Genomic DNA, 23,838 nt, shown 5'->3' on the forward strand with positions numbered 1-23,838 from the left:
ACATACCTATTTCTGAAGCTTTACTTTATTTTTGTAGTGATTGGGATGAAATCTTAGCTAGATCTTCACCAATATCTTATTTAAGTTTTAATGGTAATCATTTTAAAATTATGTTGGGAATTAGACATGATCATTGGCGTGCTCAGTGACATGATCCTTGTTTGGTCCAAACTCAATGAGAGAGTCATTCTCTCTTATTTGTCTAATCTTCGCAACATAGGTCAGAACACTTTCAGAGATCACCTCTGAGCTCAGTTCCTTTAAGCGTCCGATTTTGAGGTCGGATGGGCGAGCTTTGTCCAGGTCAGTTTCTTAGTCTTTTATATTAGTTCACAAACGTTTTGGCGTCATCAACAAACAATTGTGCAGCTCAACTCTTAGATTTAGGAAATCTTGTATTGCTTTCATAGCAAAAGTGTCCTATGGTAGAGCCTTAAATACCCAACAAACACCATGCTTCCAAACTTAAAACTTAGACTAGACAAAAGAACTGGTCTAAATTAGTTCCTAACATCTTAGAAATCTTTAGATGATCCTGGTACTAGTAATTTCTCACATAGGATCAACCCTGAAGGTTCCTCTCAATTGTTCTTATATGAGGGTCAAGTTCCAAATTGGAGGGCTGGTCATTGGAATGTGTTAGAATTATAACTCAAAATCTTTGTGGAATTTGGAGAAAACTTTTTCTAATTTGACTGTGAGAAATATTCTTTAATAGAATAAAGGAATATTTCCTATATATAGTAGAATTCTTATTATAATGTTATTTTTAAATTAAGTGGAACTCCTAATCAAATTAGAATTGAGGGGACTAATAATATAAATAGGAGTATTGTGGAAAAGCTATTTGGGTTTGCCGATGGAGAGTGGCTTTACCCATGGAAAGTGGCTTCACCCATTGAAAAGAGTAGCTTTCAGCTCATAGAGAAGAGTTGTTACCCATTATAGAGAGGGACTTTGCTAATTGCTAAGGATTTAACTATTCCCATTGATGAGGGGCTATTGTTCATTCTAGTCTCATGAAGGAAAAGAGCCTTCAGCCTAAGTTAGAGAAAAGGGCATAGAATTCAAAAGGAAGAAATTTTTGTCCTTTGGTGAGAGGGCTCATGCCCATGTAGTAGAAGACCCCCTTTGTGGCATAGTAGTTAAAATTATAAATATATTGGATTATGTCTAGAGGAGCTTCAAAGGACTAATTAATATATTTACTATGAGTAATTTGATGTAAGGGTTCTCTTGGGTGTAATTGGATTGATGGGTAGTATAGTTGAAACTTGTAATGAATGATTTATTATTATAGTGAAAGATGGCATTTTCGTAAACGTAGTCATGTGTTGAGAAAGTAAACCATGTAAATATTAGTATTTTGTATGTTTGTTTATAAGCTTCCCTAGTGCACAACAATTGGTATTAAAGCATGGGGATGATCTTGGTGAGTTTAGTTAAAGGTGGAGCTAATGCAACATGTAAAAAGTCACACATGCAACAATGGTTATGGTGGAGAGTTGAAATTAAGGTGGAGTGCTTAATGCAAAGTCAAGATGGTTGACTTCGTGAATATTTTTAAAGAAAGAAGCAAGTTACACCCAAGATGAAAATTAAAGATTTGAAGGGATCAAGCTCAAACATGATGATTGAGGACACCTAAGAATTCAAGGTATGCAATGTTTGAGGATTTTTAGTCAAGGTGGAAATTTTTAAAATTATGACTCAAAACCTTAGTAGGATTTGGAGAAAACTTTTCCTAATTTGAGTGGATGAAATATTCCTTAATAAGATAGAGGAATATTTTCTATATATAGTAGAATTCTTATTATATATTATTCCTAAATTGAGTGAAACTCCTAATCAAATTAGAATCGAGGAGACTAATATTATAAATAGGAGTATTATGAAAAGAGTATTTGGCTTTGCTCATAGAGAGTAGCTTTGTAACACTCTCATTTTCGTAGTCCGTACATCCTACTTTTCCGACGGCTAATGTCTGCCCCAGAAAGTCGAAATGTCTGAAATTACACTTAATTGATAGTGAGGAAGCATAAAATAATGAAATATGTGATGAGAAAAATTAAGGAAAAATAAAAGAGATAAAATGTGACTAAGTTAAACGAGCCAAACCAGTAGCGATGGATGACCGCACTGGGAAGTTACGGCAAGGACCGTTGACTAGTCCTGGACTGCGAAGAACCCTGAGAAATATTTTTGGGACTTAATTAAAGGTCTACTGAGGTGTAATTGACATTGAAAATGTCAAAGAAAATTTAGTAAGTCAGTACAAATAAAAACGAAAATTTAGGAAATCAGCGGGACAAGGATTAAATCGGTGTTACCGAAAAAGTCCAACTTGGACCCGAAGAGGGGCATTTTGGTCATTTGACACCTAGAGTTGACTTTTGACCTAAATGTTCTTTAAAAATAAATAGTATTAAATTTTGAAAAAGCCATGAAAAATGAAATTTCATGTGTAGTATAATTAAAAAAAAATAAAGGGATATAATATGGGATAATTAAAAGTTTAATTATAATAATATTTAAACCTAAGTTAGTGGGGTTAGTCGAAGGTTAGTGGAGGTATATAAGGATGCATATGGATAGATTTCACCACTTAACAACCTCATTTTCTTCATTTTACACATCCATCGCCGAAATGAAATCCTCCCAAATCTACCATGGCCGTTTCATGCATGAGCTCAAGTCCTCCATGATCAAGCCATTATTTCTTCAAGCTCCCTTCATGAAAAATGATCCTTACCCCTTGGGCAACCTATAGGCAGCAAAAAGGAGAGGAAATTTCAAGGATTTGTCAAGTTCAAGTTGAGGTTAGTGCTAGTTTTTCATCCTTTGCTTCATTAAAGTGTGTATTAAGGTTGAGATGAGTTGAATGGTGAAGAAATTTAAAGGATTTGATGAGTTATTGATATATTCAATTTTGGACAGCCATGGAAATGAAAGGTAAGTGGTTTATTCTTACATGAATTTGATGGGAATTAAGGTTAATTAAAGTAATTTGATGTGTTAGTGAATTAATTCCATGTGTATGTGTGAATGAGCTTTAGAATTGGGGTTTGAAAGAAATTGTGGAAGACTTTGGCCAATGGTGATTTTTTGGCAACCTTGAGGTTCAATGAAGAGTGCTTGATTTCATGAATTTACTTGATGAATTATGGTGCTAAGGGATTAATGGAAGTGTATGTAAATTATTGTTGGAATTATATGTAATTGTTAGGTGTTCTTATGTGGATATTATGTTAATGTTGACTTTGTGAATTAGGTTTGTATTTGGTATGTTGAGGAATTGTATATACTGCTCCAATTGACCATAATGAGATGTGATGAATGATGTTAGTATGTTACCAATCCAGAATTTAGGTATAGGGAGCTAAGGTATTGAATGTGTAGGTGATTGGTATTTAAGAATTGTATAAGGGCAGTATGCTTTGGAGCTATAACCCTAATTGTGTGACCCCAATTGGTATGAGGTCAATTGGAAGTAAAACTAGTCACAAAATGTGCCAACTTTCATGCAGAAACATTGTTAAAATTCTATCCGAAAAGTGACCATAAATTGGTCCTAATCTGGATTTGGTAATGTGTAAACACTAAATCTAACAATATGAACAGCATTCACAAAATTGGCCATAACTTAGTGAAAATAGATCCAAATGACCTGAAATTTATACCGTTGGAAAGCTTAGACATAGGGCTACAACTTTGGTAGAGACTACCAAGCCCAGAAATGCCATTAAGCAAGTCAAATTGATTGCCCAATTTGGGTTACAAAAAATGGCCGAATTGACTTTGACTTAAAAATGACCTAATAGTGCAATATAAGTGTAACTTGACCAGCCATAGTAAAATGACCATATCTTGGTCTACACAACTCCAAATGACCTAAATTTTATATCTATGGAAAGATTAGACATAGAGCTACAACTTTGGTGAAGATCACAGAACCCAGAAATGTCATTTACTAAGTCAAATTGCTTGCACAATTTGAGGTAACAAAACTGTCCAAAACCATTGCAACCCAGAATTTGACCATATGAACAGTAGTCACTAAAATGACCATAACTCACTCAAAACAGGTCCAAATGACCTGAAATTTATACCATGGAAAGCTTAGACATAGAGCTACAATTCTTATGAAGACACCAAAGCCCAAAAATGACCAGAACCAAGTCAAATTGCTTACCCAAGTTAGGGTACCAAAACTGCCAGAACTGAATTTGACTAAAAATTGACCAAATTTTGTACTAAAGATGCAATCTGTCCAGCTTTAGTAAATTGACCATATCTTGGTCTATACAACTCAGAATGACTTGAAATTTGTGCCAAAAGTTCAATAAGACATAGAGCTATAATTTTACTTCTTTGACCAGAAGCTAAAAACCAAGAGAAATAGGACATTAAGCTAGACCAATCTAGCACACTAAAACTGAAAATTTGACATTAACATACAATGAAGCTTTAAAGTAATTTGGCAATAAATGCCAACTTGTGAGAATTGTCAATTGCACTATACTGGCAGCATATTGAAATGCGAATTGTGACATATTGATACTAGAATCAACTTATCCATGATGTATAAAAATATCAACATTTTCATTAAACAGTGAATTGTATAATGATCAGTAAACCCCAAAAATAAAGAAATAAATATTTAATATTGTAATATACTCTAGTTTGCCTAGATGACTAGTTTGGTTAGGTTGGTATGCCAATAGGATTCTGACAGCTGTTCTGTAAATGGCTTTACACCATATTGTGTTTTATGGCTTATTATGCCATACTATGATTTTAATAGCCTATGGCTATACAGATTGTGTTATTATACTCGGCTTAATGCTTGATTGATTATATGGCTTTTTAGCCACACTGTTTGCACACCGGGAGATACTTTGTGATCGATGGTGTGACGGCCCGAGGTATTAGGTACTCAGTGCTAGTATATCCGTTTATCCAGTCTGGTCAGTGTATAGGCTACACGGGCAGTCAATTAAAACATTATTAATTTCAAGCAGTTAAGTATAATGAAATTTCAGTATAATTAAATTAAGTATTGAATGAAATGAGGAAAAGAGATTAACAATAGAAACATAATAAAAATACAATTTACAGAACCATAGAGACTTAAAATACAATATAGTTAGAATAAATTGTATACTGAGTATATTTATTGAAAGGTTATAAACTAAGCACTTCCAAAGAGGAACAAACTAGTATATAAGATAGTTGATACTAGAAATACCATACTAAATTGAGTTGATTCCTGAGTATCCGAATTATGATTTATTTATTTCTTTATTTGTATATATTATTTCTTGTTATACTATTGCATCACTAAGCAGAAATACTTAGCACGATGGAATTATTTTCCTCGCGCAGGTACTTCGACTGAGATTTTGGAGTCCAGATTTGCAGAAGTGTCAGAAGTGTACAAGGTTGTATCCTCCTCAGCAATGCATGTAGATAGGGCTCATTTTAAGCATATTTTCGAATCTATACATTATAATTACTGCTTATATTGTAATGTGAATTAGCAACTGTAATTTTATTTGTATATCCTATACTTGACAAACTTATGTAATTAGTTGGCAAATTATGTAAGATAATGAAATGTAAGAATTCCAATATATGAGTTAAGTAACTGATCATGATGAATCTGATTGAGATTGAATATGAGGAATTTGGAGATTGATTCTAAGTTGTGAATTTGAGTATATATTGAAATAATTTTTAGCAGGTTTAAAAGAACTATTAGTCCAAATTATTGTCGGCACTCTGCTGGATTGTCATTAAAATTTTTGAATTTTCTAAATTAGTCAGATTTTGATAAATAGTAAAAATAGCCTAAACTTCAGATAAAGTTTTTGAACAAGTAAATCAAGAACTATAATGAAATCAGATAAGATTAGGTGCTCTGGCACTCCGTGTGACACGCCTTGCTCGGCTATACTGCAGACGGGTGAGGGGTGTTACAGGCTTTGCCCATGTAAAGGGGCTTCGCCCATTAAAGAGAGTAGCTTTCAACTCCTGGAGTGGGGCTGTTGCCCATTATAGAGAGCGGCTTTACCAATTGCTAAGAATTTCATTTTGCCCATTGATGAGGAGCTCTTGCCCATTGCAATCTCAGGAAGGAAAAGAGGCTTCGGCCTAATATGGAGAAAAGGGCAGACAATTCAAGAGGAAGGAATTCTTGTCCATTGGTTAGACAGCTCTTGCCCATATAGTAGAAGATATCCTTCGTAGTGTAGCAGTTAAAGTAGTAAATATATTGGGTTAAGTCTAGAAGAGATTGAGAGGATTAACTAATATATTTACTATAAGTAATTTGATGTAAGGGTTCTCTTAGGTATAATTGGGTAGTATAGTTTGAGCTTGTAATGGATAATTTATTATTATAAGGGAAGATGGCATGCCCATAGATGTAGCCCTATATTGAGAAAGTGAACCAGGTATATATTGGTGTTTTATGTATTTGCTTTATTTCTTTGTAGTTTACATACTTCCGTGGCACACAACAGAATAGCATTAGATGGTCTAGAGTACTTACAACGCAAAGAGGCTTTATCTTCAACTATAACTTTGTGAATAATGTGAACAAGATTTCCATCGAGTGGGCATTGTAAATGGCTCAATCTTGACAAAATTAGTGGTGAATGAGTCCGGCTTTGTCTAATGGCTCACATGGCATGAAGACCAGGGTTGACAGGATGAGTTTTGGTATGCACCCAAGGACCAGTGTCACAACTATGGATTATGTGGAGCCTATGCTAACTGTGTTCTGTACGGTGATGAATTCCACTACACTTGTCTTCTCAAGTAACAACCCAAATCACCTCAATAATGGTATCTGAGAGATGGGTTAGGCAATTTCTTTAGGAAGAACTAGATGGCATTCTGCAGAAATGGTGAAAGGTTCATAGAAATGGCAAATGTGAAGGCTCCAGATATTTGAATTGCTCGTGTGTTGTCAAATTTAGATATGAAAGCTTGTAAAGATGAGTGCTTGAGGAATTGTTCATGCACTTTATATGCAAGTCTAGATGTGACAAAAGGACGCGCATGCTTAACATGGTATGGTGATTTGCTAGATATAAGAGTATTTGTAAAAGGTGGAAAAAGTTTATATATGCGCATGGATGCACTTGAGTTAGGTATCTTCAACCAAATTATCAGTAGAAATTTAGGTTCTTTTTTACTATATATCCTTTTTTTATACTTTGTTGATTATATGTTTTAATTTACTCCTCTGTTAACTATAGATGATTGGTTAATTATCATAGTAATAGTTGCAGTGTTTTTTTTTCTTATCTTCCCTTTTCAGCACAATATGCAAACATAAGAACCTTCTTACAAAGAAAAGGATATTGTTAATTAGGATATTGTCCATAGCTGTATCAGTTTCTGCATCCATTTTACCCTTTAATTTTAGAGTTTTATAGCATTTTAGTCTTTAATTGAGTTAAATTGCTAATTTTAGTATTATATTTGATTTTTGAAAATTTTATAATTTTTGTTAGGTTTTGAGGTAATTTGAAGATAAAAAGGTGCAAATAAAAATTATTTAATGTGTTTAAAAAGCCTAAGCGGTGAATAAGTTGAAGAAATTTTGCTTCAAGAAAGACAATAATTTTCTGATGAAGTACATGAGGCATGTTATTTTGTCAAGCGCAACAAAGAAAAAAAGTCAAGGGAGGCAACAATTTTCTGATGAAGTCACATGCCCCATGTTACTTCACCAGTTTTTCCACACTGGCATGTTGAAATCCAACATGGGGCATGTTGTCTAGTAGATTTTGAGGCTGACTTAAACCATTTTTTACACCTTACCACTTTTGTACCTTTTGTCCTTATTCCCTTGTAGCCTATTTTAAGGTAGATTTTAGGAGACATACAAATATATCATTTTCTTATTTTAGAAAGGGAAAGCAAAGGAAAGAAACAACAAGCTGTAAAAAAAATAGAAAAAAAAAAATAGAAGAAGGAGGAAAGGTGAGAAAAAGACCATGAAAAAGGGAGAAGTGAAAACACCATTTTCTGGCAGGATCTGTTGCAAGTGATGTCTAGCTACTGATTTTCTGAGATTTAGGGCTTTCTTCACATGGGTTTTTCTACCTTTAGCTTCATTTTATGTTTCTTTCATTTATTTTATCATTTTCCATTGTAAATATCATTATGAGTGGGTAGATTTTCTAAAATTTTAGAGCTAGGTTGTAATATTTTGAATTAATTTGTGGATTTGGATGGGTTTTATTTAGATTTATGATATTTATGAGTTTTGATTTATTCCTTATGTACTTTATTGACTTGCCTAGTGTTGGATCCTATTGGATAAAGTTTTTAATCTTTGATTGAAGGACCGAGAGGTGAAAACCATTAATAGATAATTAAGATTTTAAACTTAATTACCTAGTATTAGAGATAAACTATGGATTAATAGGATTTATTGGTTGATTAAAGTTCCTAATGGATTTTGGGTAAATCAAACATCATACGAGAGTGGGGTTTGATTTTCTTAAAACATTATTTAGTTTACTTGAGAAAGAAATCAAGGAAGATTAGAATTAGCCGCCTTCAAACCATGAATTTTCTTAAAAATTGGATGAACCTATCCAAATTCTATTTGGTTTAAACAATGAACCCCAACTTTGGAATCACTTTTATCATTATTTGATATTTGTTCTTGCTTGCCCATTATTAATTTAGTTAAGTTAAATTTTGCTTAGTTTGAGAATTTATTTAACTTTATCTATTGCATATTTTCTTTTAAATTTCATTTAAATTACTGCATTTAGTTAATTTACTTCTCTTAAAATTTTTTTTTAGTTTAAATAATCAAAACAACCATAGTTTAGTACTTAAACACAATTCCTCGTGGGAATGTGTCACACATTTTCCCTTGTAAGGCATGACATGTTTCTGTAGCATACCTAATGAATTACCAAACTATATCTACCGATAACCCATTAAATATGCTACAAGGGATTTTAAACAAAACATAGTTTTTTATCTTATCAATTCTTTTGCGGAAAACTGCGTAGTGATAGTTAAAACTTCAGCAAAACCCAAATATATAACCTGTTGAAATCATAAAGTAAATCAAGTAAAAGATCTTGCTCCAACCTGTTGCATAAGCATAATAAATTCAATTACATATCAAGTTGACATTCACTAGAGGAAATAAACTTATTATTACAAAAGATACATTTTGCATAAGTCTCAAAATAAAATACAAATATTTACAACTCAAAATGTGATAAAAATATAATGTTTTTTAATACAAGCTGCTCAATGTCCGTACATCCAAATATATAGGTACAAAATACATCAAAATGAAATTACAGGGGTATACCTATTATATATACCCACAGTCAAAACAAAATGTTACTTCCAAGTCTCTCACTTGGCAGCCTTATCCTTTCCCTTACCTGCGACAGCATAAATAAGCTATATAAATAAGCTATCGTTGAGTATATCACTCAGTGGTGCACAACTAATAACTTTAAAACTTAAAATAAAGCATAACTTGTCAAAATATAATAAATCACATTTTTCCATAATCATAAAAACATCACAATAATTTCTCAGTCCACAAGAACCATTTATTAAAAACACCTTTCAAATGAGAAATCATACTTCACAAATCACAATTCGCAAAGCATAAGTGTTGCCAACATCAACACACAGTTTAGGCCATGACACAAAATTTTATAATCAGTGCCGTGTTGTACACCACGACAAAGCAATCTCAACCTCACTAACCGTTATTAATGAGGGAAGGGCTAGCTAGCTAATGAGCACTCATATAATCTCACCCCACTAGCCGTTATTAATGGGGGACATAATCATAATCAATATCAAACCCCAAGTAGCCGTTACTACTAGAGAGTTCCGAAAGGGACTGTCATACTAACTGTGGTTTCAAAACAATTTTCAAAAATTTCCCAATCAACAATCACATTTAAATTCATCATAAAACCCATATAGAGGTGGCAACACTCAAATTTCTCAAATGCAAGAGAAAAACTATATCTCAATTAAACTAAACTCATTCAAAGCAATTTCATTCAAATAAACTCATACGAATCAATTTTCAAAGTTAAAATAAAGAAAAAGGTTAGTTGTGCACAAACATTCAATGAACTCCCTTATCTTTACTTACTTCTCCTTGTCCGTCCCAACCTCTTTTTCTACTGAAAATACACAAGTAGAATGTCTCAATATTCATCTTAACTATTGACAAAAACTCATTTCATAAATATCTAATACCTCCTTAAGTTAGATTGGTGAATCTCAAAGAGTTTGGAACTTTGGACAACTTAGTATCCAAATATTTGAACCCAATTTTTATCTAGTTCCAATCATAATTTGGTGAAGTGTTCCTCATGAAAATTGTTCCTCTAGGTCTAAAATTTATTTTCCTTTTTGAATCACCTAATTTAGAGTTGTGTAGCTCAAGTTATGAATAAAACAGTGGTTATTGTTCATGTGGGCAGATTCTGGCAGATTTGGCGACTTAACTTTGCCTGGCAATTTGATTGAGTTAAGTCCATAATTTGGCCTTAAGTTCTTCGTATGAAATGTTCTACTATGTTTAAGGTTTCCATCGGTTTAAAAATCACCTAAATTGGAGTTTTCTAGAGAGAGTTATGACCTTGTAAATTTTATTGTTCATGTGCATAATTTCTACAGGTTCGGTTCTGGTAGATTCGTTAACTTAACTTCGCTCAGTAATTTGATGGAGTTAAGTTCATAATTTCGCATAAAGTTCTTCATGTGAAATGTTCTTCTATGTTTAAGGTTTCCATCAGTTTAATAATCACCTAAATTGGAGTTTTCTAGAGAGAGTTATGACCTTGCAAAATTTACTGTTTATATGGTCATTCTGCTAGTGTCCAAATTTTCACTTCCAGTTTCTAGGTTCATTTAGGGCAGTTTATGGTCATTTTCTGGGTAGGGTATCTTCATAAAAATTCTAGCCCTATGTCTTAAGTTTCATTTCCAATTAGTTTCACACCAATTGGAGTTGTATCGCTCAACTTATGAGCTGCCAAACACACTGGACTTAGTGTGTAAAATTTCTGCCCTAGGTTCAATTGTTAATTCCTTCAATTACTCTCACTAACCAATATCAATTCACATTTAACTCACCCCAAATGACCATAATTTAATATTGATACCTCCATAGCACTTCATAACACAAAATCCCCAATTTTTCCTCAAACTCCCAAATTCTAAACTTCACAATTCATGCAATTCCATAACATTTACTTCACTAATCATGTACACTTCATCAATTCAACATAAATTCTCACTAAAATATGTCAAATGACTATAATTAGGTCTTATAACCCTCAATTGCATAACATACTATAAAAGCCCTAATTCTACATAAACCTTAGTTTGCAATTTTCCCCAATCCATAACATTTCACTAATTCCTTTCGTTTTACAATTGTCAATTCACACTCAAAGAACTTCAAATGGCCATAAATTGCCATTATAAACACCAATTACTTTTCATACAATAAAAGCCCTAAATTCCCATGAACCCTAATTTTTAATTTTTCCAATTTATGCAATTCCCATGTAATTCTACTACCCTAAACAAGTATACACTTCAATTAAATTTGAATTCATCATCAATTTAACTAAAACACATCAAACTCTAAGTTTTCCCCAAGTTAGCCAAAAATTTCCCTCTCCATAAATGCATGATTTCTTTTAATTTCACATGTTATTTCTACTCAAATAGACCTAAATCCAAGTAATATACCTATAATTAAGTTTGAAAGTTGCTTACCTCAAGTGACTTTTTCCAATCTTCAATGTCTCTTCCTATTCTCTAAATCATCTTGCTTCAATCCCTCAATCAAGGTTTTCTTTGATGTTTTCTATTAATTACATAGAAAACCCATGGATGAAAGGTGGGAAATAAAGAGTGGATGGAGATTATTGATGGTGGAATGAAGAAATGAGAGAGAGAGAATAGGGAGAGGGTGGCGGCACACATATGGAAAAAGAGAGGAAATGAGTGTTTGTTTTTTGTCAATTTTTATCTTGTTCCTTGCATATTTATCCCTAATTTTAGTTTATTTAAATTATAAGTTTTAATTGTATTATGGTGAGGTCATGCTTATATCATAATGAATTAGAATTTTAAGTTTTCATTTCTTTTATTTCTTTTACACATTTTTATTTGAATTTACCTCAAAATTTCTTCCTAATTCAATGCCTTAATTTTATTTAATTTAATTGACATTTTGGTAAAAATCAATTCTTGAAGTGAATTGGCCAAAATGCCCCTCATCGGGTTATCATCTATCTTTTTATAATACCCGATGAGTCCTTAGATTTTTAATTCACTTGAATTTTTATTATGTCTATCTCAATTAATTTTCCTTTTATTTTTAGTTCTCAATGTGTCTTTGAATAGCACTAGTCACAGACCAAAAATTGTACTATTCAGAGCTCGGAGGTTCGGGGTGTTACAGAACGATGCTCTATTCATTACTTTATTACCTGATATGGCTCGTGCACTTGCCGAAAATACACATCAGCTTCCTCTTTTCTTCTTTTCTCATACTGGTTGGTGAGAAAGAGACAGAGATTATGTAAGCAAATAATTAAATTCCTTTCAGATAGTTTCTTATTTAATTGTTATTTTTCAATTTAAAATAAATGTTAAACTACAATTCATCAATTCAATATGCTTGATGACAAGGAAAGAAAACCTGATTATTTGTTTTCATTGTAAAGAAAACATGTAAAACCTCAAATGTTTATCTATAGTTCTAGTACTCACCCAAATGATCCACCAAGGGAAAAGGAGCTTGACAGGTCCAGAAGTCATCCACATTTATCTTTCTTCCATGTAGACACACTAGTTACAGCCGCCGATAATTTTTCCAACAAACTTGGAGAACGTGGTTTTCGCTCAGTTTATAGGGTAGTATCCCTTAAAAAATAAAATTGTTAACTCTTTCATAAAATGTAATGTGAATATGCAGCAAGTCACACTTTTAGTGCTATATTATGATCATATATATGCAGCTATGTTAGTACATCCATTAACTAAATCAGGAAATGTACTTTCAGGGTCAAATATCAAATGGACAGGAAATAGCAGTGAAAAGATTATCTAAATAGTTAGGACAAGGGATACAGGAATTCAAAAATGAAGTGAAGTTGATATTAAAACTCCAAGACAAAAATCTTGTCACCTTTTTGGTTGTTGCATTCATAATGAAGATAGATGTTAATGTATGAATATTTACCAAATAAACGCTTGGACTATTTCATCTTTGGCATGGCTCTTCAATTCTATTTACTTTCACCCATCTTTAATTTAAAGGATACCCAAAACTCTCATTGACAACAGCTAAGACAAGGAAGCAACTATTGGATTGGAGAAAGCGTTTTGAAAATATTTTTGGGATAGCTCGAGGAGTCTCATGTCTACATCAAGATTCAAGACTAAAAATCATCATAGCGATTTGAAAGCAAGCAATATTCTACTAGATGCTGCAATGGAACCAAAAATTTCAGACTTTGGTATGGCTAAAATGTTCGAGAAAGGCCAAATTCAAGCAAATACAAAGTGTGTAGTCGGAACATAGTAATCTAACGTTTCCAACACCATCTCCCTCCATGGAAACATTAAAAGGTCACAAACCACCAATAAATTGTTTCTTTTTATTTGTTTGTAGTGGCTATATGTCCCCGAAATATGCAATGGATGCTCTATATTCTGTAAAATCTGATGTCTTCAGCTATAATGTCTTAACACTAGAGATCATAAGTGGCAAGAAAAACACCAAGTATGATGAAGAAAGCCCTTCTCTGAATTTGATAGGGAATGCAAGTTGATTGACATATCTTTCTTAAGATTAATTTCCCATTAGATTCAGTACTAAAGTACTAAATGGTTTCCTCAGCTATGTTTCAGGTTTGGAAGCTATGGAGGGAAGGAAAAGGCTTGGACATTATTCATTATTGGAACATTCATACCCTTATGAAGAAATTTTGAGATGCATTCAGATTGGACTTCTATGCATTCAGGAACACCCAGCTCATCCGCCAACCATGCTTTAAGTTGTGTTCAAGTTAGGCAATGAAACAAGTCTCCCTTCTCCCAAAAAACCAGCATTTGTTTTCCAGACTCAAAGTGGGCAAGGATCTTTAATAGCTAGAGGAGAAGTTTGTCCTATAAATGATGTCACAGTTACTACGATTGAAGGTCGATGAAATTCTAGTAGGATTTTGGATTGAGGAAGGGTCACGTACGTAAAATAATTTCAGTTTCATAAAACTATCATTTTGGTTCATTTTAACTGTGATTATAATTACATTGAATTCTGCATAATTTTTAAGTTTGTGCCAATATATTTTTAGACCCAATCTAGTGTATTAATTGCGTATGTGAAGTGTAATTATAGACCAAACCAAGTCTATTTTGGATTTTCAGAAATCCTCCATCACAGGTTGGTTTTTAGTTTGCGTTCTAGTTGTCTCGTCTCTTTTTAAATTCAAAGTCGCTCTTAGTAGATGGAGAAAATATCAGGTGAGATGGAGGTTTCATTATGAATGCGAATGGAAGAGAAATGCTGGTAGTAAGAGCGTTATCGGTTAAGGTGGAAATCGGATCATAGGACGGAATTTGACCACGGAGTGTAACTCGTGAGAGAGAAGAGACTGGCTGGCTATGGTTCTGAGTCCAGCGACAAGCCATTTTCCACTCGGATTTCTCTAGAGTTCAGACGACAGGGAACTTTGACCAGGGATTTCTCCTGGTATTGCCCGGGCCCTAGTTTATGGGCAACTTGCTCTGTTTAAAATGAAGTCGGACAAGATAATAAATAATGGGCTCCTCACTAGCTCTTGCAATGAAGAATTTTTTGGGTTTGATGTGGCTGATTCTATTAATTTTCAAAACCATGTGGATCGAGGCCCAATATAAGTCTTGAGATCACTTTTCGGCTAGTTTTGTCTAAAATTTGCATTTTTGGAAAAGACGGTTGAATTTCCTATCAATCTTTGGGAAGAAACAATGTTGAATTTCCACCTTTAAAAAATGAAATTCTGAAGAATAATACAATGCATATTCTAAAATTTTTAGGTCTTAGTAGTTTCCATTTTTTAAAGAATTTTCGAAGTAAAAAATATTAAATTTCCACCAACTCCAATAAAAAATTCATCCATGAAAGAATGAGGAGCAGGTTTGGAAGGTAAAGAAAGAGGTAGATATACCATCATACAAGGCATTACTTATAATTTCGAATTTTGAAACCATCAAAGTGGTGGATTGCTAGTGACTACAAGAAGCATGAGAGGAAGAACAAGTATATGGTTTTTATGCTCGATTCGGAAGTGGTATTCATGTAAAGTCCTCTCAATAATGATGATTCTAGAATTTAAAAACTTGATTTTTAAAATAAAATTCGCATAGGGATCAATTCCACATCACTGATAACTTTAGTGTTGAGATTATAAAGGATAGATCTATCTATAAGGCCAAATTAAATAGAAGCTTTTCTTTGTATATAAGAAACATCATTAATTATTCTACAATGAATTGCTTCTTGCGAGGATGCATGTAATGGTGAGTCCTTAGAAAATTTTCATTGCATTCATTTTGTTTTTACTCCTCATCAATGTTTACATTTCTATTGATATCATTACTCCTAACCAACCGATTGCTAATGGTGACATTTTAGTCTCCAGCAGACGCATCCTTGTCCTTTGGTTTCCAGCTCTGCTAATTCTACCAATCGATACTTGGGAATATGGTATCGTGTTCACAACCAAACTGTTGTATGGGTGGGAAACAAAGATAATCCTGTCAATAACACTTCACGGCTCCTTTCAATTCAAAGCGATGGAAACCTTGTTTTATTTGACAGGAATAACAATATTTCTGTACTGGCCACAAACACTTCAGTGTCAATCAAGAAAACTTTCCTAGCTCAGCTCCTTGATTCAGGTAATCTTGTTCTATTCCAAGATGATGCTAAAAAGTTATTTTGTAGCAAAGTTGCGACCATCACACAAACACTATGATTTCCATCTTCAATAATCAGTGCAGACAGACTGCATTCTTTTATCCTAGGAGGAAGTGTGTATCTTGCAATGTAAATATCTTCTTCAATTAATGACATCTCAACCTCAATTTTTTCTTAGCATGCATAAGGTTGGTGATATCAGTGATTATAATTATAAATACGGTTGATCTCCTTATCTTACGAAAGAAAAAAAACAGGTCTTACCGTTCAATGTTATTCTTAAATTCATGACTTCATGATTCCAATGCATATAGAATATTAAGAGTTAGACTAACCTTCTAGGCAAAACATCATGGCTAGAAAAGCATTTAAATTTGTCTATCCATTAAATTAGCTACTCAGGCTATAAATAATATTTAGATAATGAAACAAGCATAATTTTTTTTCAAAAGGCAGTGAAAACAGGTTTGCATTAACACATTGGGGAATGTGAGGATTAAAACATATAGTTAAAAGCAACATAAATCTAATAAGGAAATAAATACCTCCTAAAATAAATGACTCTAGCAGCAATAGCTGGACTGTCCAAGAAAGCAGAATAACTCAACACGATAAAGGCCATGTTCCGCAATATTAGCTGTTCTAATAGTTGTTAACTATTCTAATAGCTGTTAGATATTAGTTGTTAGTGGGTAGCTGTTTATATAGTGATTTAAAGCAAAAGTGTTCGATAAAAATAATTGTTAGATTAGCTGTTAAATATAGAAATAGTAATATAATCTTATTGACCCTAGTCAAAATGCTCTCTCAACTTCTAAAAGCTAGGAGGGATAGCTTTTCATGAAGTATCCCCTAGTGTTTTGACTAGGGTCCAAACACTAATTGTTGTTGCCTAACAAAGCCTAAATATATAAACTAGTTATCTTAAATAAACAAAAAAAAAATAAAAAAAAAAAATAAATCGCAGGCTACAAAGCAATGTTTGAGTTGAAATTCAAAACCTCACATCATAACTATAATTTTTTTTATAATTTTTCATCAACTTGTATAGACCATTTCTGAGTGATTGATAAGTGCATAATTTATTAATCACATTTAGTGTTTCTAGTGTATTTTTATGCCTAATTCAGTTGATTAAAGTATAATTATAAATTAGGCATATTTTTAGAGAGTTGTTGGAATAATTGTGTCAAATAGAGAAATTTTCAGCATTTGCATTAATTTGACCTTTGCTGTACTTTTTGGGTGTTTCTAAAGTTGTGAGTCTCCAAATCCAAGGCTGTTTAATTCATTGAAAAGCTAAGTTAGAGCACTACAAATGACAAAGAGGGACCAAAGCCCAAATTGATAAACTCATTTTATATAAGTATTTTAGGATAGTTTTGCATTCATTTTTCCTTTTTAGTTTAGTAATTTTATGCTTTTAATGCTTATTTTAGTTAATTTGTTAATTTTAGTTTCATTATATTTGATTTTTGGAATTTTAATGTTTTTGATAGGTTTTAATAAGGTTTAAAGGTAAAAAGGTCCATATAGAAGAAATTCAAAGTGATTTGGAAGCTTAAAGTAGAGTGAAAAGTGAAGAAAATTTGCTTAAAGGAGAAGACCAACCGAGACTTTCAAGGGCCTCCACATGCCCCGTGTTGAAGGTCGTGTGAAGATGAGAGTTACCCAGTAGAAATCTACATGAGGTATATAAATTCACACCGAGTCGTGTAAACAGAGACTTCGGAACAAAACACGCTGAAAGTTTCATGGGCCTCCACATGCCCCGTGTGGCGGGTCGTGTAAACAGAGATTTTGAAGAAAACACGCCGAGACTTTTAGGGACTCCCACATGCCCCGTGTAGCTGGTCGTGCAGAATCTAAGGGCTCCTCCTCTGAATCAATATGAGGCATGTGGAAAACAGCTTAAATCAACATGAGGCATGTGGAATGACGCTAGCTGATTTGCTGACATAGAAAAATTTTCTCTTTTCACACCTTTTATACCTTTTGTCCTTATCCCTTTAGAGACTATTTTTAGGGCAACCCTTGAGGGGATATATAAGCATCATATTCTCATTTTTACTATAAGGAGAAAGAGAGAGAAAAATCAAAAGAGAAAGGAAAGAGGGAATCACGCCATTTTTGGAGGAGAACACCTGCAGAGTGACGTTTTCCAGCTTCCATTTTCAGAGATTTGGATTTTCTTCTTCTGGGTTCTTTTATTTTCAGTTTTATTATCATGTTTTCTTGCTCTATTTCATATTTTTTACTTGTAAATACAAGCATGAGTGAGTAAATACTTGAGATTTCAGAGTTGGGTGTAATGATTTAAGTTTTATTTATGGATTTGGACTGGTTTTAACCAGATTTTAGTATATATAAGCTTTGATTCTTATCTTGTGTGCTTATTTACATACCCATTGTTGGTACCCTTTGGGTTTTGTTCTTAATCTTAGATTGAAAGACCGAGAGGTGAAAATCTATGATAGATAATCAAGATAATGAACTTAATCACCTAGTGTTAGAAATAAACTAGTGGGTTAAGAGGAATTTCAAGTTGATTAAAATGCTTAAAGAGCTTTGGGTAATTAAACATCGCATGAGAATGGCGTTTAGTTTACTTTAAAACACTCTTTAGTTTGCTTGAAAGAGAAATTAAAGGAAATCAGAATCAACTTCTTTCAAACTTGTATTTCCCTTAATATTGGCTTTGCCTATCCAAATCCCAATGAAATTTACTTCATAAACCTCAACTCTGGAATCAATTTTTACTATTAATTAATTAAATCTTTTATTACTTACTGAAATTTTAGTAAATTAGTATAGTGCTTAGAATTTTAATTGCTTAATTCATTATAATTTCCTTACTTTTCCAATTTATTTTGTTGCATCTCTTACTTTACTTTTGGAACAAATTATCGATAGCCCAAATAATCGTGACTTTTATAGTTTGGTACTCAAACAACAAATCTCTATAGGACGATATCTTTTCTTTACTACTTGAACGATCCGTATACTTGCGGAGTACGCAATCAGAAGAATTCTCAAATGATCTAGGAACTGGGGACTGGTCTTACCAGTTAGACCACAGGGGATCCCTTTAGCTATTTTTGTACAAAGAATCAGGGGTAAAATGGTAATTTCATTTTTACAATTGGCAAACCTATTATGACAAGTCAAAATGACATTTTTTAAATGTAAATTAAAATTGATTGATATTATTTTAACATATTAAAATTAAATGACTAAAATAAAATATCTGAATGACAATTGATAAAATTTAGTATATTCTAATATCTGATTGCTTTGTTAATTAACTCTTTAGCATGGATTTATTTTAGTGGTTATCAATAATTAACTTATATAACATTATTGATAAAAATTTTATACATAAAAATAAATTAATTTTTTTCATTCTAAATATGATATTGACAAAAAAGAAATCAAATTAAATTGAATTATTACCAAATTTTAGTTTTCAAATAGGGAGTTTATGAGGTTTTCAATCTTAAAATAGATAGATGGAGAGATTTTAACTTAAGACATCCCTCTTACTGCACTTTGATAGTGGAGGAAGACTATGCTATTGGTCCATAATAAATATGAAAACAAAGCAGAGAAAAATTCAATGTCAAAACTTCATACCTGGTACCTTAAAGTTGACAAAGAAATCAATAAAATTAGGTGTGAGGCTCATTTTTCAAAGTTTGAATGATTCAACCTGTTACTTCATGTGGCACATCTACCATTAATTTTTTCATTCCAAGTAGCATCAACCATTATTGTTATCAATTATTTCGATGAGTTTATCCTCGCATGGATCAAATATAAGTTTTAGTCTAGCTCCAAGATTTTCCACGCGTCATGTTATGGTAGGGGAAAGTGTTGGGAAACTTTTCGGTTAATTTTATTCGTGGTTATACAATATAGGTGGTTATATCAGTAAAGTCCCTTAACTACAATTTATATTATAAAAATTCTTAAAAATTAATTTGAGTATTATTAAAATTTTTGTAACTTAATTTGAGTATTATTAAAATTTTTGTAACTTACTATTATTTATTTGTAAATTAATTTATGATTAAATTTCACTCATTATCCCTTAACTTAGATAAGCGTACTGCATACGTCTCTCAATTTTAATTTTCATCACAAAAATTTTTAAATTTTAATTTAATATATAAATAATTTTTTATACAAAATGTGTTAAATAATAATTTAAATTTGAATACATTATTTCGCTAATGTAAGAAAAAAAAGACAAAAACTATATAATATCAACCTTTGCAATCCATATTTAATTAGAGTGTGTATATCATTAAAATAAAGTAAAATAGTATATTATCAATTTTCTTCCATTAAAATAAAATCAAAGAATTAAGATAAATTAGATGTGAATTATTTAGACATCAACATTGAATTAAAAAGTAATACAAGTAAAAATAATATTATTAATTTTTATTTAAAATAATAATAATATAACTTTCAATAAAAAAAATTAAATAATTGATCAGTTATAATTATTTGTAAAAATATTGTACCATTTTTGAAAGTATGATTTTATTTCAAAATAAGTCAAAAATAAATAAATTTTTAAAATTTTAAATTAACTATAAAAGTTTGAAAGAAAATTTATATAATCATAATTTATGATTTACTATAAATACTTTTATAAAATTTTTTTAACAAATAAATTAAAGTATAAATTTTTATGATGCAAAACAAAGTTGGGGAATAACTATGGTACACTCATTTAAGTTGAGAGACGATAAGTGAAATTTAGTCATTAGTTAACCTACATATTGATATAGTAAGTTATAGGGATTTTAACATACTAAAATTGAAATTAAGGCATTTTTATTATGCAGATTAATTGCCTTCTCTCTGCATTTTTTTCTCTTTCTTCATTTTTCATCTGAGGAGGCCGGCCTCTGTGTGACTGTTGTTCAGCAATTCCTTTTGCCCAATCTAGGCAGGGGGAACCTCCTCCCCTGTCTAGGATGTGGGTTGTGTCCTCTCCTCCTCCGGATGGGGTTTGTTTATAAGCAAGGCTCTGAGTGGAGTTTTTGGCGACAAACCATTGTTGATTAGTGAGGACGTCTTGTTTGTCTACTATGTTGAGTCTTGTTTCTTTGGTTAAATTTCTCACATGCAGGAGATTCTTCCATATGTGTCATGTTTTAGCTCAAAGAGAGGAATACATTTTTAAATAATGGCATCTCAAGGGTCATTTAGTCGGCTTCGCCTTCATGATTGACCCTTAAGGCTTTTATTGCCATTTTGAGCTCTTCCTTATCACCCTTCATGAGTTGTTGACCTTGCCTGCAATGGTGATCTGGGTTATGCGGTCTTCTTCTCTTTGGTGCTTCATGTCTTTCCTTTTGGGTTGCTTAATCTTGCTGTTTGTGGGTTTACTAATTAGGCAATGGCTTTGCTAGGACATCCTCAGGCATCCTCGTTGTTTTCTTATCCTCGATTTGGAAGGGCTTTGCCCCTATGATCCACTTGATCATTGTTTCTTCCCCAAACAGTGTTGCAACATTCAATTTGTGGTTCAACCTATTTTCATTTGGGTTAACTAAATAAATTAGGGTTTAGTTATCTAATGGGGCTTGGGCTCTTATCTTTTAAGTCTCTTTGTTGCTTTGTAGATTGGACTACTTTTAATGGGCCTGTTACATTATAACCCCTTCTTTTTATTAATTAAACTCTATATTCTGATGTAAAACAAAAAAAAAGGAAATGTATTATACAAATTAAAGTTGGACATCATTGATACAATCAACAAATTGAGGGACAAGTGGTGAAAATAACCCATATTTGAGAGTAAGCACTGGTGTCTGATCTTCCATGTCTCTTGCCATATGTATTGGCAAATCCTATCTACTGCAATTGCACTATCATGTTTGGTATGGTATAATCAAAGTTATAATATAATTATGATTATATTGCATTTTTTATTACGTTGTTTGGTACAAAAAAAAATTGACATAATAGAATGACAATTACATAATATAATCAATTATACTAAAAGTAACGTAATGATCATTACATATAAAATTGGATGTAATCATGATTACTTATTTTGATTTTTTTTATTTATTTATTGTCAATACTACCACCACCATCACCACTACACGCCCATCATTGCTACTACCACTACAACCACAACCACAACCACCACTACCACCACCATCATTCTATTACCACCATTGCTATCACCGCTACCACCATTATTGCCACTTAGCTACTATCACTTCTACTACCACTTAGCTATTACCACTATTACTATCTCATCTTGCCACCACCATCATCTAACTATCGTTGTCGCTATCACCACCACCACATAGCCACCATTGCCACTCAACTACCAATCATTTTAACCATTAACACTAATTATTAACACTATAAATAAATTCAATATTAATTAAAAATTATCATCACAGGAATGTAATGACAATTATATTACATTAAAACTTTAATTGCATTATATAATTAATTATATCATATTACACTATGCTCTATCAAACATAACCATGCGATTGTCTTAATCAGTGGAACTATTAGCAAAAGTCTAGTTAGTTTCTTTCCATTAATTAGGCCAAATTACAAGAAAATTTGCTGAATTTGTGCTATGTGTATCAATTTTAATCATATGCTTTGATTTTGTCAATTATCAATTTTAAACTTCCAATTTGCTATATTTTCCAATAATTCTTGAGAACATCCTCATTTCTATCACTATTCAAGAAGTATTTCCTGCAAGATGCAAATTATGAATCATGCGAAGACGCTTCCCATTATATTGCTGATTGTCTTTATACTTCACTAGACACCATAACCATTAACCAACCCATTGTAGATGGACACGTTATAGTTTTACAGGGGAGACCCTTGAACTTAGTTTTTTCAGTCCAAGTAAATCGAGCCGCCGTTATCTTGGAATTTGGTACAACAAAATTTCAGAAAAAAAAGTTGTTTGGGTCGCAAATCGGGATTCTTCTATCAGTGATACATCCGGTGTCCTCTCAATCAACAGTCATGGAAACCCTGCCCTTAACAACAGAAACCAAACGACTCCCCTACGGTTCACAAACGTGTATATATATATATACATAAGGTGTGTTAAGTATATACAGATTATATTTAAGTTAAATAAAAAAGTGATTTTAAAAATTAAACATGTAAATACTGACACATATATTGTATTATGTTTGTTTATATATATATATATATATATATATATATATATATATATATTAATCTATAAAATTAAAGCTTTTAATTAATATATTGTTATTAATCATTTAGCTAACAAGTGTTATTAATTTCTTAAAAAAAAAAAAAACTCAAAATTTTGATAAAAGTACTTTTACCATTATACTACAAATATTTTGATAATTTGAATTTATTAATTATACACATTAATATATTTATTTTTTAATTATTATTTTTAATTAAATTTGTTCTTAAAATATATAAGTACTAAAATAAATAAAATAAATATTTTTTTAAATGTAATTAAATTTGACAATTGGCAAACCTACTACAACAAGTCAAAATGATAATTTTTTAAATGTAAATTAAAATTAAGTAATATTATTTTAATAAATTAAAATTGAGTAACTCAAATAAAATAATTGAACGATAATTGATAAAATTTAGTCTATTCCAATATGTGATTGTTTCGGTTGTTAACTCTTTAGCATGAATTTACTTTCGTGGTTATCAATAATTAACTTATATAACATTATTTATAAAAATTTTATACATAACAATAAATTAAAAGATAGAAAAAAAAAATTGCACATGAAATTATCATCCACTATAAGAATGGTAATTTTGTA

The 23,838-nt window shown here is 31.8% G+C and overlaps 1 pseudogene; it reads left to right on the plus strand.

The window, feature by feature from the left end:
* Positions 1 to 12,780: 12,780 nt before the first annotated feature.
* LOC131170348 (G-type lectin S-receptor-like serine/threonine-protein kinase At1g11410) lies at positions 12,781 to 14,096 on the plus strand (annotated as a pseudogene).
* The last annotated feature ends 9,742 nt before the right edge of the window (positions 14,097 to 23,838 follow it).

The sequence above is a fragment of the Hevea brasiliensis genome, chromosome 11, assembly GCF_030052815.1.
Source record: "Hevea brasiliensis isolate MT/VB/25A 57/8 chromosome 11, ASM3005281v1, whole genome shotgun sequence".
Lineage (NCBI taxonomy): Eukaryota > Viridiplantae > Streptophyta > Magnoliopsida > Malpighiales > Euphorbiaceae > Hevea > Hevea brasiliensis.